At 50.9% G+C, this 16831-nt stretch overlaps 4 non-coding genes across 4 annotated transcripts; all 4 read right to left on the bottom strand.

Annotated features, from left to right (window-relative positions):
- Positions 1-7644: 7644 nt before the first annotated feature.
- On the bottom strand, positions 7645-7719 carry Trnar-gcg (transfer RNA arginine (anticodon GCG)). Its single transcript has one exon. It is a non-coding gene; the product is annotated as a tRNA-Arg (tRNA).
- Positions 7720-9743: 2024 nt separating this feature from the next.
- Trnas-cga (transfer RNA serine (anticodon CGA)) lies at positions 9744-9818 on the bottom strand. The gene has a single exon. It is a non-coding gene; the product is annotated as a tRNA-Ser (tRNA).
- Positions 9819-10343: 525 nt separating this feature from the next.
- Positions 10344-10418, bottom strand: Trnas-aga (transfer RNA serine (anticodon AGA)). The gene has a single exon. It is a non-coding gene; the product is annotated as a tRNA-Ser (tRNA).
- A 1424-nt stretch (positions 10419-11842) lies between these two features.
- On the bottom strand, positions 11843-11917 carry Trnal-caa (transfer RNA leucine (anticodon CAA)). Its single transcript has one exon. It is a non-coding gene; the product is annotated as a tRNA-Leu (tRNA).
- Between the last annotated feature and the right edge of the window lie 4914 nt (positions 11918-16831).

Genomic DNA, 16831 nt, shown 5'->3' with positions numbered 1-16831 from the left:
CACCCCTGAAAGAAAGCATACTGTGGAGACATGGCGTAGCCACAGCCTGGGGGATGTTTCCAGAATGAGATTTTCACTCTGCAGCGGAGTGTGCGCTGATATGAAACTTCCTGGCAGATTAAAATTGTGTGCCCGACCGAGACTCGAACTCGGGACCTTTGCCTATCACGGGCAAGTGCTCTACCAACTGAGCTACCGAAGCACGACTCACGCCCGCTACTCACAGCTTTACTTCTGCCAGTATCCGTCTCCTACCTTCCAAACTTTACAGAAGCTCTTCTGCGAGACATGCAGAACTAGCACTCCTGAAAGAAAGGATACTGCGGAGACATGGCTTAGCCACAGCCTGGGGGATGTTTCCGGAATGAGATTTTCACTCTGCAGCGGAGTGTGCGCTGATATGAAACACCCTGGCAGATTAAAACTGTGTGCCCGACCGAGACTCGAATTCGGGACCTTTGCCTTTCGCGGGCAAGTGCTCTACCAACTGAGCTACCGAAGCACGACTCACGCCCGGTACTCACAGCTTTACTTCTGCCAGTATCCGTCGCCTACCTTCCAAACTTTATAGAAGTTCTTCTGCGAGACATGCAGAACTAGCACTCCTGAAAGAAAGGATACTGTGGAGACATGGCTTAGCCACAGCCTGGGGGATGTTTCCAGAATGAGATTTTCACTCTGCAGCGGAGTGTGCGCTGATATGAAACTTCCTGGCAGATTAAAACTGTGTGCCAAGCCGAGACACGAACTCGGGACTTTTGCCTTTCGCAGGCAAGTGCTCTACCGACTGAGCTACCGAAGCACGACTCACGCCCGATACTCACAGCTTTAATTCTGCCAGTATCCGTCTCCTACCTTCCAAACTTTACAGAAGCTCTTCTGCGAGACATGCAGAACTAGCATTCCTGAAAGGAAGGATACTGTGGAGACATGGCCTAGCCACAGCCTGGGGATGTTTCCAGAATGAGATTTTCACTCTGCAGCGGAGTGTGCGCTGATATGATACTTCCTGGCAGATTAAAACTGTGTGCCCGACCGAGACTCTAAGTCGGGACCTTTGCCTTTCGCAGGCAAGTGCTCTACCAACTGAGCTACCGAAGCACGACTCACGCCCGGTACTCACAGCTTTACTTCTGCCAGTATCCGTCTCCTACCTTCCAAACTTTACAGAAGCTCTTCTACCAGACATGCAGAACTAGTACTCCTGAAAGAAAGGATACTGTGGAGACATGGCGTAGCCACAGCCTGGGGGATGTTTCCAGAATGAGATTTTCACTCTGCAGCGGAGTGTGCGCTGATATGAAACTTCCTGGCAGATTAAAACTGTGATCCCAACCGAGACACGAACTCGGGACCTTTGCCTTTCGGGGGCAAGTGCTCTACCAACTGAGCTACCGAAGCACGACTCACGCCCGGTACTCGCAGCTTTACTTCTGCCAGTATCCGTCTCCTACCTTCCAAACTTTACAGAAGCTCTTCTGCGAGACATGCAGAACTAGCACTCCTGAAAGGAAGGATACTGTGGAGACATGGCGTAGTCACAGCCTGGGGGATGTTTCCAGATTGAGATTTTTACTCTGCAGCGGAGTGTGCGCTGATATGAAACTTCGTGGCAGATTAAAACTGTGTGCCAAGCCGAGACACGAACTCGGGACTTTTGCCTTTCGCAGGCAAGTGCTCTACCAACTGAGCTACCGAAGCACGACTCACGCCCGGTACTCACAGCTTTACTTCTGCCAGTATCCGTCTCCTACCTTCCAAACTTTACAGAATCTCTTCTGCGAGACATGCAGAACTAGCACTCCTGAAAGAAAGGATACTGTGGAGACATGGCTTAGCCACAGCCTGGGGGATGTTTCCAGAATGAGATTTTCAATCTGCAGCGGAGTGTGCGCTGATATGAAACTTCCTGGCAGATTAAAACTTTGTGCCCGACCGAGACTCGAACTCGGGATCTTTGCCTTTCGTGGGCAATTGCTCTACCAACTGAGCTACCGAAGCACGACTCACGCCTGGTACTCACAGCTTTACTTTTGCCAGTACCCGTCTCCTACCTTTCAAACTTTACAGAAGCTCTTCTGCGAGACATGCAGAACTAGCACTCCTAAAAAAGAGAATACTGTGGAGACATGGCTTAGCCACAGCCTGGGGGATGTTTCCAGAATGAGATTTTCACTCTGCAGCGGAGTGTGCGCTGATATGAAACTTCCTGGCAGATTAAAACTGTGTGCCCGACCGAGACTTGAACTCGGGACCTTTGCCTTTCGCGGGCAAGTGCTCTACCAACTGAGCTACCGAAGCACGACTCACACCCGGGTTACACAGCTTTACTTCTGCCAGTATCCGTCTCCTACCTTCCAAACTTTACAGAAGCCCTTCTGCGAGACATGCAGAACTAGCACCCCCGAAAGAAAGGATACTGTGGAGATATGGCGTAGCCACAGCCTGGGGGATGTTTCCAGAATGAGATTTTCACTCTGCAGCGGAGTGTGCGCTGATATGAAACTTCCTGGCAGATTAAAACTGTGTGCCCGAGCGAGACTTGAACACGGGACCTTTGCCTTTCGCGGGCAAGTGCTCTACCAACTGAGCTACCGAAGTACGACTCACGCCCGGTACTCACAGCTTTACTTCTGCCAGTATCCGTCTCCTACCTTCCAAACTTTACAGAAGCCCTTCTGCGAGACATGCAGAACTAGCACCCCTGAAAGAAAGGATACTGTGGAGACATGGCGTAGCCACAGCCTGGGGGATGTTTCCAGAATGAGATTTTCACTCTGCAGCGGAGTGTGCGCTGATATGAAACTTCCGTGCAGATTCAAACTGTGTGCCCGACTGAGACTCGAACTCGGGACCTTCGTATTTCGCGGGCAAGTGCTCTACCAACTGAGCTACCGAAGCACGACTCACGCCCGGTACTCACAGCTTTACTTCTGCCAGTATCCGTCTCCTACCTTCCAAACTTTACAGAAGCTCTTCTGCGAGACATGCAGAACTAGCACTCCTGAAAGAAAGGATACTGTGGAGACATGGCTTAGCCACAGCCTGGGGGATGTTTCCAGAATGAGATTTTCACTCTGCATTGGAGTGTGCGCTGATATGAAACTTCCTGGCAGATTAAAACTGTGTGCCCGACCGAGACTTGAACACGGGACCTTTGCCTTTCGCAGGCAAGTGCTCTACCAACTGAGCTACCGAAGTACGACACACGCCCGGTACTCACAGCTTTACTTCTGCCAGTATCCGTCTCCTACCATCCAAACTTTACAGAAGCCCTTCTGCGAGACATGCAGAACTAGCACCCCTGAAAGAAAGGATACTGTGGAGACATGGCGTAGCCACAGCCTGGGGGATGTTTCCAGAATGAGATTTTCACTCTGCAGCGGAGTGTGCGCTGATATGAAACTTCCTGGTAGATTAAAACTGTGTGCCCGACCGAGACTCGAACTCAGGACCTTTGCCTTTAGCGGGCAAGTGCTCTACCAACTGAGCTACCGAAGCACGACTCACGCCCGGTACTCACTGCTTTACTTCTGCCAGTATCCGTCTCCTACCTTCCAAACTTTACAGAAGCTCATCTGCGAGACATGCAGAACTAGCACTCCTGAAAGAAACAATACTGTGGAGACATGGCTTAGCCACAGCCTGAGGGATGTTTCCAGAATGAGATTTTCACTCTGCAGCGGAGTGTACGCAGATATGAAACTTCCTGGCAGATTAAAACTGTGTGCCCGACCGAGACTCGAAGTCGGGACCTTTGCCTTTCGCAGGCAAGTGCTCTACCAACTGAGCTACCGAAGCACGACTCACGCCCGGTACTCACAGCTTTACTTCTGCCAGTATCCGTCACCTACCTTCCAAACTTTACAGAAGCTCTTCTGGGAGACATGCAGAACTAGCACTCCTGAAAGAAAGGATACTGTGGAGACACGGCTTAGCCACAGCCTGGGGGATGATTCCAGAATGAGATTTTCACTCTGCAGCGGAGTGTGTTCTGATTTGCAACTTCCTGGCAGATTAAAACAGTGTGCCCGACCGAGACTCGAACTGGGGACCTTTGCCTTTCGCAGGCAAGTGCTCTACCAACTGAGCTAACGAAGCACGACTCACGCCAGGTACTCACAGCTTTACTTCTGACAGTATCCGTCTCCTACCTTCCAAACTTTCCAGAAGCTCTTCTGCGAGACATGCAGAACTAGCACTCCTGAAAGGAAGGATACTGTGGAGACGTGGCGTAGTCACAGCCTGGGGGATGTTTCCAGAATGAGATTTTCACTCTGCAGCGGAGTGTGCGCTGATATGAAACTTCCTGGCAGATTAAAACTATGTGCCAAGCCGAGACACGAACTCGGGACTTTTGCCTTTCGCAGGCAAGTGCTCTACCGACTGAGCTACCGAAGCACGACTCACGCCCGGTACTCACAGCTTTACTTCTGCCAGTATCCGTCTCCTACCTTCCAAACTTTACAGAAGCTCTTCTGCCAAACATGCAGAACTAGTACTCCTGAAAGAAAGGATACTGTGGAGACATGGCGTAGCCACAGCCTGGGGGATGTTTCCAGAATGAGATTTTCACTCTGCAGCGGAGTGTGCGCAGTTATAAAACTTCCTGGCAGATTAAAACTGTGATCCCAAACGAGACACAAACTCAGGACCTTTGCCTTTCGGGGGCAAGTGCTCTACCAACTGAGCTACCGAAGCACGACTCACGCCCGGTACGACTCACGCCCGGTACTCACAGCTTTACTTCTGCCAGTATCCGTCTCCTACCTTCCAAACTTTACAGAAGCTCTTCTGCGAGACATGCAGAACTAGCACTCCTGAAAGGAAAGATACTGTGGAGACATGGCGTAGTCACAGCCTGGGGGATGTTCCCAGAATGAGATTTTCAATCTGCAGCGGAGTGTGCGCTGATATGAAACTTCCTGGCAGATTAAAACTGTGAGCCAAGCCGAGACACTAACTCGGGACTTTTGCCTTTCGCAGGCAAGTGCTCTACCAACTCAGCTACCGAAGCACGACTCACGCCCGGTACTCACAGCTTTACTTCTGCCAGTATCCGTCTCCTACCTTCCAAACTTTACAGAATCTCTTCTGCGAGACATGCAGAACTAGCACTCCTGAAAGAAAGGATACTGTGGAGACATGGCTTACCCACAGCCTGGGGGATGTTTCCAGAATGAGATTTTCAATCTGCAGCAGAGTGTGCACTGATATGAGACTTCCTGGCAGATTAAAACTTTGTGCCCGACCGAGACTCGAACTCGGGATCTTTGCCTTTCGTGGGCAATTGCTCTAGCAACTGAGCTACCGAAGCTCGACTCACGCCCGGTGCTCACAGCTTTACTTCTGCCAGTACCCGTCTCCTACCTTTCAAACTTTACAGAAGCTCTTCTGCGAGACATGCAGAACTAGCACTCCTGAAAAAGAGGATACTGTGGAGACATGGCTTAGCCACAGCCTGGGGGATGTTTCCAGAATGAGATTTTCACTCTGCAGCGGAGTGTGCGCTGATATGAAACTTCCTGGCAGATTAAAACTGTGTGCCCGACCGAGACTTGAACTCGGGACCTTTGCCTTTCGCGGGCAAGTGCTCTACCAACTGAGCCACCGAAGCACGACTCACACCCGGTACACACAGCTTTACTTCTGCCAGTATCTGTCTCCTACCTTCCAAACTTTACAGAAGCCCTTCTGCGAGACATGCAGAACTAGCACCCCCGAAAGAAAGGATACTGTGGAGATATGGCGTAGCCACAGCCTGGGGGATGTTTCCAGAATGAGATTTTCACTCTGCAGCGGAGTGTGCGCTGATATGAAACTTCCTGGCAGATTAAAACTGTGTGCCCGACCGAGACTCGAACTCGGAACCTTTGCCTTTCGCGGGCAAGTGCTCTACCAACTGAGCTACCGAAGCACGACTCACCTCCGCTACTCACAGCTTTACTTCTGCCAGTATCCGTCTCCTACCTTCCAAACTTTACAGAAGCTCTTCTGCGAGACATGCAGAACTAGCACTCCTGAAAGAAAGGATACTGTCTAGACATGGCTTAGCCACAGCCTGGGGGATGTTTCCAGAATGAGATTTTCACTCTGCAGCGGAGTGTGCGCTGATATGAAACTTCCTGGCAGATTAAAACTGTGTGCCCGACCGAGACTGGAACACGTGATCTTTGCCTTTCGCGGGCAAGTGCTCTACCAACTGAGCTACCGAAGTACGACTCACGCCCTGTACTCACAGCTTTACTTCTGCCAGTATCCGTCTCCTACCTTCCAAACTTTACAGAAGCCCTTCTGCGAGACATGCAGAACTAGCACCCCTGAAAGAAAGGATACTGTGGAGACATGGCGTAGCCACAGCCTGGGGGATGTTTCCAGAATGAGATTTTCACTCTGCAGCGGAGTGTGCGCTGATATGAAACTTCCTGGCAGATTAAAACTGTGTGCCCGACTGAGACTCGAACTCGGGACCTTTGCCTTTCGCAGGCAAGTGCTCTACCAACTGAGCTACCGAAGCACGACTCACGCCCGGTACTCACAGCTTTACTTCTGCCAGTATCCGTCTCCTACCTTCCAAACTTTACAGAAGCTCTTCTGCGAGACATGCAGAACTAGCACTCCTGAAAGAAAGGATACTGTGGAGACATGGCTTAGCCACAGCCTGGGGGATGTTTCCAGAATGAGATTTTCACTCTGCAGCGGAGTGTTCGCAGATATGAAACTTCCTGGCAGATTAAAACTGTGTGCCCGAGCGAGACTTGAACTCGGGACCTTTGCCTTTCGCGGGCAAGTGCTCTACCAACTGAGCTACCGAAGCACGACTCACACCCGGTACTCACAGCTTTACTTATGCCAGTATCCGTCTCCTAAATTCCAAACTTTACAGAAGCTCTTCTGCGAGACATGCAGAACTAGCACTCCTGAAAGAAAGGATACTGTGGAGACATGGCTTAGCCACAGCCTGGGGGATGTTTCCTGAATGAGATTTTCACTCTGCAGCGGAGTGTGCGCTGATATAAAACTTCCTGGCAGAATAAAACTGTGTGCCCAACCAAGACTCGAACTCGGGACCTTTGCCTTTCGCGGGCAAGTGCTCTACCAACTGAGCTACCGAAGCACGACTCACGCCCGCCACTCACAGCTTTACTTCTGCCAGTATCCGTCTCCTACCTTCCAAACTTTACAGAAGCCCTTCTGCGAGACATGCAGAACTAGCACCCCTGAAAGAAAGGATACTGTGGAGACATCGCGTAGCCACAGCCTGGGGGATGTTTCCAGAATGAGATTTTTCACTCTGCAGCGGAGTGTGCTCTGATATGAAACTTCCTGGTAGATTAAAACTGTGTGCCCGACCGAAACTCGAACTCAGGACCTTTGCCTTTATCGGGCAAGTGCTCTACCAACTGAGCTACCGAAGCACGACTCACGCCCGGTACTCACAGCTTTACTAACGCCAGTATCCGTCTCCTACCTTCCAAACTTTACAGAAGCTCTTCTGCGAGACATGCAGAACTAGCACTCCTGAAAGAAAGGATACTGTGGAGACATGGCGTAGCCACAGCCTGGGGGATGTTTCCAGAATGAGATTTTCACTCTGCAGCGGAGTGTGCGCTGATATGAAACTTCCTGGCAGATTAAAACCGTGTGCCCGACCGAGACTCGAACTCGGGACCTTTGCTTTTCGCAGGCAAGTGCTCTACCAACTGAGCTACCGAAGCACGACTCACGCCCGGTACTCACAGCTTTACTTCTGCCAGTATCCGTCTCCTACCTTCCAAACTTTACAGAAGCTCTTCTGCGAGACATGCAGAACTAGCACTCCTGAAAGAAAGGATACTGTGGAGACATGGCTTAGCCACAGCCTGAGGGATGTCTCCAGAATGAGATTTTCACTCTGCAGCGGAGTGTTCGCAGATATGAAACTCCCTGGCAGATTAAAACTGATTGCCCGAACGAGACTTGAACTCGGGACCTTTGCCTTTCGCGGGCAAGTGCTCTACCAACTGAGCTACCGAAGCACGACTCACGCCCGGTACTCACAGCTTTACTTCTGCCAGTATCCGTCTCCTACCTTCCAAACTTTACAGAAGCTCTTCTGCGAGACATGCAGAACTAGCACTCCTGAAAGAAAGGATACTGTGGAGACACGGCTTAGCCACAGTCTGGGGGATGTTTCCAGAATGAGATTTTCACTCTGCAGCGGAGTGTGGGCTGATATGAAACTTCCTGGCAGATTAAAACTGTATGCGCGACCGAGACTCGAACTCGGGACCTTTGCCTTTCGCGGGCAAGTGCTCTACCAACTGAGCTACCGAAGCACGACTCACGCCCGCTACTCACAGCTTTACTTCTGCCAGTATCCGTCTCCTACCTTCCAAACATTACACAAGATCTTCTGCGAGACATGCAGAACTAGCACTCCTGAAAGAAAGGATACTGTGGAGACATGGCGTAGTCACAGCCTGGGGGATGTTTCCAGAATGAGATTTTCACACTGCAGCGGAGTGTGCGTTGATATGAAACTTCCTGGCAGATTAAAACTGTGTTCCCAGCCGAGACACGAACTCGGGACTTTTGTCTTCCGCAGGCAAGTGCTCTACCAACTGATTTACCGAAGCACGACTCACGCCCGGTACTCACAGCTTTACTTCTGCCAGTATCCTTCTCCTACCTTCCAAACTTTAGAGAAGCTCTTCTGCGAGACATGCAGAACTAGCACTCCTGAAAGAAAGGATACTGTGGAGACATGGCTTAGCCACAGCCTGGGGGATGTTTCCAGAATGAGATTTTCACTCTGCAGCGGAGTGTGCGCTGATATGAAACTTCCTGGCAGATTAAAACTGTGTGCCCGACCGAGACTCGAACTCGGGACCTTTGCCTTTCGTGGGCAAGTGCTCTACCAACTGAGCTACCGAAGCACGACTCACCTCCGCTACTCACAGCTTTACTTCTGCCAGTATCCGTCTCCTACCTTCCAAACTTTACAGAAGCTCTTCTGCGAGACATGCAGAACTAGCACTCCTGAAAGAAAGGATACTGTGGAGACATGGCTTAGCCACGGCCTGGGGGATGTTTCCAGAATGAGATTTTCACTCTGCAGCGGAGTGTGCGCTGATATGAAACTTCCTGGCAGATTAAAACTGTGTGCCTGACCAAGACTTGAACTCGGGAACTTTGCCTTTCGCGAGCAAGTGCTCTACCATCTGAGCTACCGAAGCACGACTCACGCCCGGTACCCACAGCTTCACTTCTGCCAGTATCCGTCTCCAAACTTCCAAACTTTACAGAAGCTCTTCTGCGAGACATGCAGACCTACCACCCTGAAAGAAAGGATACTGTGGAGACATGGCGTAGCCACAGTCTGGGGGATGTTTCCAGAATGAGATTTTCACTCTGCAGCGGAGTGTGCGCTGATATGAAACTCCCTGGCAGATTAAAACTGTGTGCCCGACCGAGACTCGATCTCAGGACCTTTGCCTTTCGCGGGCAAGTGCTCTACCAACTGAGCTACCGAAGCATGACTCACGCCTGGTACTCACAGCTTTACTTCTGCCAGTATCCGTCTCCTACCTTCCAAACTTTACAGAAGCTCTTCTGCGAGACATGCAGAACTAGCACTCCTGAAAGAAAGGATACTGTGGAGACATGGCTTAGCCGCAGCCTGGGGGATGTTTCCAGAATGAGATTTTCACTCTGCAGCGAAGTGTGCGCTGATATGAAACTTCCTGGCAGATTAAAAGTGTGTGCCCGACCGAGATTCGAACTCGGGACCTTTGCCTTTCGCGGGCAAGTGCTCTACCAACTGAGCTACCGAAGCACGACTCACGCCCGGTACTCACAGCTTTACTTCTGCCAGTATCCGTCTCCTACCTTCCAAACTTTACAGTAGCTCTTCTGCGAGACATGCAGAACTAGCACTCCTGAAAGAAAGGATACTGTGGGGACATGGCTTAGCCACAGCCTGGGGGATGTTTCCAGAATGAGATTTTCACTCTGCAGCGGAGTGTGCGCTGATATGAAACTTCCTGGCAGATTAAAACTGTGTGCCCAACCGATACTTGAACACGGGACCTTTGCCTTTCGCGGGCAAGTGCTCCACCAACTGAGCTACCGAAGCACGACTCACGCCCGGTGCTCACAGCTTTACTTCTGCCAGTATCCGTCTCCTACCTTCCAAACTTTACAGAAGCTCTTCTGCGAGACATGCAGAACTAGCACTCCTGAAAGAAAGGATACTGTGGAGACATCGCTTAGCCACAGCCTGGGGGATGTTTCCAGAATGAGATTTTCACTCTGCAGCGGAGTGTGCGCTGATATGAAACTTCCTGGCATATTAAAACTGTGTGCCCGACCGAGACTCGAACTCGGGACCTTTGCCTTTCTCGGGCAAGTGCTCTACCAACTGAGCTACCGAAGCACGACTCACGCCCGGTACTCACAGCTTTACTTCTGCCAGTATCCGTCTCCTACCTTCCAAACTTTACAGAAGCTCTTCTGCGAGACATGCAGAACTAGCACTCCTGAAAGAAAGGATACTGTGGAGACATGGCTTAGCCACAGCCTGGGGGATGTTTCCAGAATGAGATTTTCACTCTGCAGCGGAGTGTGCGCTGATATGAAACTTCCTGGCAGATTAAAACTGTGTGCCCGACCGAGACTTGAACTCGGGACCTTTGCCTTTATCGGGCAAGTGCTCTACCAACTGAGCTACCAAAGCACGACTCACACCCGGTACTCACAGCTTTACTTCTGCCAGTATCCGTCTCCTACCTTCCAAACTTTACAGAAGCCCTTCTGCGAGACATGCAGAACTAGCACCCTGAAAGAAAGGATACTGTGGAGACATGGCGTATCCACAGCCTGGGGGATGTTTCCAGAATGAGATTTTCACTCTGCAGCGGAGTGTGCGCTGATATGAAACTTCCTGGCAGATTAAAACTGTGTGCCCGACCGAGACTCGAACTCGGGACCTTTGCCTATCGCGGGCAAGTGCTCTACCAACTGAGCTACCGAAGCACGACTCACGCCCGCTACTCACAGCTTTACTTCTGCCAGTATCCGTCTCCTACCTTCCAAACTTTACAGAAGCTCTTCTGCAAGACATGCAGAACTAGCACTCCTGAAAGAAAGGATACTGTGGAGACATGGCTTAGCCACAGCCTGCGGGATGTTTCCAGAATGAGATTTTCACTCTGCAGCGGAGTGTGCGCTGATATGAAACTTCCTGGCAGATTAAAACTGTGAGCCAAGCCGAGACACTAACTCGGGACTTTTGCCTTTCGCAGGCAAGTGCTCTACCAACTGAGCTACCGAAGCACGACTCACGCCCGGTACTCACAGCTTTACTTCTGCCAGTATCCGTCGCCTACCTTCCAAACTTTACAGAAGTTCTTCTGCGAGACATGCAGAACTAGCACTCCTGAAAGAAAGGATACTGTGGAGACATGGCTTAGCCACAGCCTAGGGGATGTTTCCAGAATGAGATTTTCACTCTGCAGCGGAGTGTGCGCTGATATGAAACTTCCTGGCAGATTAAAACTGTGTGCCCGACCGAGACTTGAAAACGGGACCTTTGCCTTTCGCGGGCAAGTGCTCTACCAACTGAGCTACCGAAGTACGACTCACGCCCGGTACTCACAGCTTTACTTCTGCCAGTATCCGTCTCCTACCTTCCAAACTTTACAGAAGCCCTTCTTCGAGACATGCAGAACTAGCACCCCTGAAAGAAAGGATACTGTGGAGACATGGCGTAGCCACAGCCTGGGGGATGTTTCCAGAATGAGATTTTCACTCTGCAGCGGAGTGTGCACTGATGTGAAACTTCCTGGCAGATTAAAACTGTGTGCCCGACCGAGACTCGAACTCGGGACCTTTGCCTTTTGCGGGCAAGTGCTCTACCAACTGAGCTACCGAAGCACGACTCACGCCTGGTACTCACAGCTTTACTTCTGCCAGTATCCGTCTCCTACCTTCCAAACTTTACAGAAGCTCTTCTGCGAGACATGCAGAACTAGCACTCCTGAAAGAAAGGATATTGTGGAGACATGGCTTAGCCACAGCCTGGGGGATGTTTCCAGAATGAGATTTTCACTCTGCAGCGGAGTGTGCGCTGATATGAAACTTCCTGGCAGATTAAAACTGTGTGCCCGACCGAGACTCGAACTCGGGACCTTTGCCTTTCGCGGGCAAGTGCTCTACCAACTGAGCTACCGAAGCACGACTCACGCAGGCTACTCACAGCTTTACTTCTGCCAGTATCCGTCTCCTACCTTCCAAACTTTACAGAAGCTCTTCTGCGAGACATGCAGAACTAGCACTCCTGAAAGAAAGGATACTGTGGAGACATGGCTTAGCCACAGCCTGGGGGATGTTTCCAGAATGAGATTTTCACTCTGCAGCGGAGTGTGCGCTGATATGAAACTTCCTGGCAGATTAAAACTGTGTGCCCGACCTAGACTTGAACACGGGACCTTTGCCTTTCACGGGCAAGTGCTCTACCAACTGAGCTACCGAAGTACGACTCACGCCCGGTACTCACAGCTTTACTTCTGCCAGTATCCGTCTCCTACCTTCCAAACTTTACAGAAGCCCTTCTGCGAGACATGCAGAACTAGCACCCCTGAAAGAAAGGATACTGTGGAGACATCGCGTAGCCACAGCCTGGGGGATGTTTCCAGAATGAGATTTTTCACTCTGCAGCGGAGTGTGCTCTGATATGAAACTTCCTGGTAGATTAAAACTGTGTGCCCGACCGAAACTCGAACTCGGGACCTTTGCCTTTCGCGGGCAAGTGCTCTACCAACTGAGCTACCGAAGCACGACTCACGCCCGGTACTCACAGCTTTACTTCTGCCAGTATCCGTCTCCTACCTTCCAAACTTTACAGTAGCTCCTCTGCGAGACATGCAGAACTAGCACTTCTGAAAGAAAGGATACTGTGGGGACATGGCTTAGCCACAGCCTGGGGGATGTTTCCAGAATGAGAGTTTCACTCTGCAGCGGAGTGTGCGCTGATATGAAACTTCCTGGCATATTAAAACTGTGAGAGCGACCGAGACTCGAACTCGGGACCTTTGCCTTTCGCGGGCAAGTGCTCTACCAACTGAGCTACCGAAGCACGACTCACGCCCGCTACTCACAGCTTTACTTCTGCCAGTATCCGTCTCCTACCTTCCAAACTTTACAGAAGCTCTTCTGCGAGACATGCAGAACTAGCACTCCTGAAAGAAACAATACTGTGGAGACATGGCTTAGCCACAGCCTGGGGGATGTTTCCAGAATGAGATTTTCACTCTGCAGCGGAGTGTGCGCTGATATGAAACTTCCTGGCAGATTAAAACTGTGTGCCCGACCGAGACTTGAACACGGGACCTTTGCCTTTCGCGGGCAAGTGCTCTACCAACTGAGCTACCGAAGTACGACTCACGCCCGGTACTCACAGCTTTACTTCTGCCAGTATCCGTCTCCTACCTTCCAAACTTTACAGAAGCCCTTCTTCGAGACATGCAGAACTAGCACCCCTGAAAGAAAGGATACTGTGGAGACATGGCGTAGCCACAGCCTGGGGGATGTTTCCAGAATGAGATTTTCACTCTGCAGCGGAGTGTGCGCTGATGTGAAACTTCCTGGCAGATTAAAACTGTGTGCCCGACTGAGACTCGAACTCGGGACCTTTGCCTTTTGCGGGCAAGTGCTCTACCAACTGAGCTACCGAAGCACGACTCACGCCCGGTACTCACAGCTTTACTTCTGCCAGTATCCGTCTCCTACCTTCCAAACTTTACAGAAGCTCTTCTGCGAGACATGCAGAACTAGCACTCCTGAAAGAAAGGATACTGTGGAGACATGGCTTAGCCACAGCCTGGGGGATGTTTCCAGAATGAGATTTTCACTCTGCAGCGGAGTGTGCGCTGATATGAAACTTCCTGGCAGATTAAAACTGTGTGACCGACCGAGACTCGAACTCGGGACCTTTGCCTATCGCGTGCAAGTGCTCTACCAACTGAGCTACCGAAGCACGACTCACGCCCGGTACTCACAGCTTTACTTCTGCCAGTATCCGTCTCCTACCTTCCAAACTTTACAGAAGCTCTTCTGCGAGACATGCAGAACTAGCACTCCTGAAAGAAAGGATACTGTGGAGACATGGCTTAGCCACAGCCTGGGGGATGTTTCCAGAATGAGATTTCCACTCTGCAGCGGAGTGTGCGCTGATATGAAACTTCCTGGCAGATTAAAACTGTGTGCCCGAACGAGACTTGAACTCGGACCTTTGCCTTTCGAGGGCAAGTGCTCTACCAACTGAGCTACCGAAGCACGACTCACGCCCGGTACTCACAGCTTTACTTCTGCCAGTATCCGTCTCCTACCTTCCAAACTTTACAGAAGCTCTTCTGCGAGACATGCAGAACTAGCACTCCTGAAAGAAAGGATACTGTGGAGACATAGCTTAGCCACAGCCTGGGGGATGTTTCAAGAATGAGATTTTCACTCTGCAGCGGAATGTGCGCTGATATGAAACTTCCTAGCAGATTAAAACTGTGTGCCTGACCGAGACCCTAACTCGGGACCTTTGCCTTTCGCAGACAAGTGCTCTACCAACTGAGCTACCGAAGCACGACTCACACCCGGTACTCACAGCTTTACTTCTGCCAATATCCGTCTCCTACCTTCCAAACTTTACAGAAGCTCTTCTGCGAGACATGCAGAACTAGCACTCCTGAAAGAAAGGATACTGTGGAGACATCGCTTAGCCACAGCCTGGGGGATGTTTCCAGAATGAGATTTTCACTCTGCAGCGGAGTGTGCGCTGATATAAAATTTCCTGGCAGATTAAAACTGTGTGCCCGACCGAGACTCGAACTCGGGACCTTTGCCTTTCGCGGGCAAGTGCTCTACCAACTGAGCTACCGAAGCACGACTCACGCCCGGTACTCACAGCTTTACTTCTGCCAGTATCCGTCTCCTACCTTCCAAACTTTACAGAAGTTCTTCTGCGAGACATGCAGAACTAGCACTCCTGAAAGAAAGGATACTGTGGAGACATGGCTTAGCCACAGCCTGGGGGATGTTTCCAGAATGAGATTTTCACTCTGCAGCGGAGTGTGCGCTGATATGAACCTTCCTCGCAGTTTAAAACTGTGTGCCCGACCGAGACTCGAACTCGGGACCTTTGCCTTTCACGGGCAAGTGCTCCACCAACTGAGCTACCGAAGCACGACTCACGTCGGGTACTCACAGCTTTACTTCTGCCAGTATCTTTCTCCTACCTTCCAAACTTTACAGAAGCTCTTCTGCGAGACATGCAGAACTAGCACTCCTGAAAGAAAGGATACTGTGGAGACATGGCTTAGCCATAGCCTGGGGGATGTTTCCAGAATGAGATTTTCACTCTGCAGCGGAGTGTGGGCTGATATGAAACTTCCTGGCAGATTAAAACTGTGTGCCCGAGCGAGACTCGAACTCGGGACCGTTGCCTTTCGCAGGCGAGTGCTCTACCAACTGAGCTACCGAAGCACGACTCACGCCCGGTACTCACAGCCTTACTTCTGCCAGTATCCGTCTCCTACCTTCCAAACTTTACAGAAGCCCTTCTGCGAGACATGCAGAACTAGCACTCCTGAAAGAAAGGATACTGTGGAGACATGGCGTAGCCACAGCCTGGGTTATGTTTCCAGAATGAGATTTTCACTCTGCAGTGGAGTGTGCGCTGATATGAAACTTCCTGGCAGATTAAAACTGTGTGCCCGACCGAGACTCGAACTCGGGATCTTTGCCTTTCGCGGGCAAGTGCTCTACCAACTGAGCTACCGAAGCACGACTCAAGCCCGGTACTCACAGCTTTACTTCTGGCAGTATCCGTCTCCTACCTTCCAAACTTTACAGAAGTTCTTCTGCGACACATGCAGAACTAGCACTCCTGAAAGAAGGGATACTGTGGAGACATGGCTTAGCCACAGCCTGGGGGATGATTCCAGAATGAGATTTTCACTCTGCAGCGGAGTGTGCGCTGATATGAACCTTCCTGGCAGTTTAAAACTGTGTGCCCGACCGAGACTCGAACTCGGGAACTTTGCCTTTCACGGGCAAGTGCTCCACCAACTGAGCTACCGAAGCACGACTCACGCCGGGTACTCACAGCTTTACTTCTGCCAGTATCCTTCTCCTACCTTCCAAACTTTACAGAAGCTCTTCTGCGAGACATGCAGAACTAGCACTCCTGAAAGAAAGGATACTGTGGAGACATGGCTTAGCCACAGCCTGGGGGATGTTACCAGAATGAGATTTTCACTCTGCAGCGGAGTGTGTGCTGATATGAATCTTCCTGGCAGATTAAAACTGTGTGCCCGACCGAGACTCGAACTCGGGACCTTTGCCTTTCGCGGGCAAGTGCTCTACCAACTGAGGTACCGAAGCACGAGTCACACCCGGTACTCACAGCTTTACTTCTGCCAGTATCCGTCTCCTACCTTCCAAACTTTACAGAAACTCTTCTGCGAGACATGCAGAACTAGCACTCCTGAACGAAAGGATACTGTGGAGACATGGCTTAGCCACAGCCTGGGGGATGTTTCCAGAATGAGATTTTCACTCTGCAGCTGAGTGTGCGCTGATAATAAAACTTCATGGCAGATTAAAACTGTGTGCCCGACCGAGACTCTAACTCGGGACCTTTGCCTTTCGCAGGCAAGTGCTCTACCAACTGAGCTACCGAAGCACGACTCACGCCCGGTGCTCACAGCTTTACTTCTGCCAGTATCCGTCTCCTACCTTCCAAACTTTACAGAAGCTCTTCTGCGAGACATGCAGAACTAGCACTCCTGAAAGAAAG

The sequence above is a fragment of the Schistocerca gregaria genome, chromosome X, assembly GCF_023897955.1.
Source record: "Schistocerca gregaria isolate iqSchGreg1 chromosome X, iqSchGreg1.2, whole genome shotgun sequence".
Classification (NCBI taxonomy): Eukaryota; Metazoa; Arthropoda; class Insecta; order Orthoptera; family Acrididae; genus Schistocerca; species Schistocerca gregaria.
The sequence above is the reverse complement of the archived record's forward strand: the minus strand, read 5'-3'. Positions and strand labels throughout refer to the sequence as shown.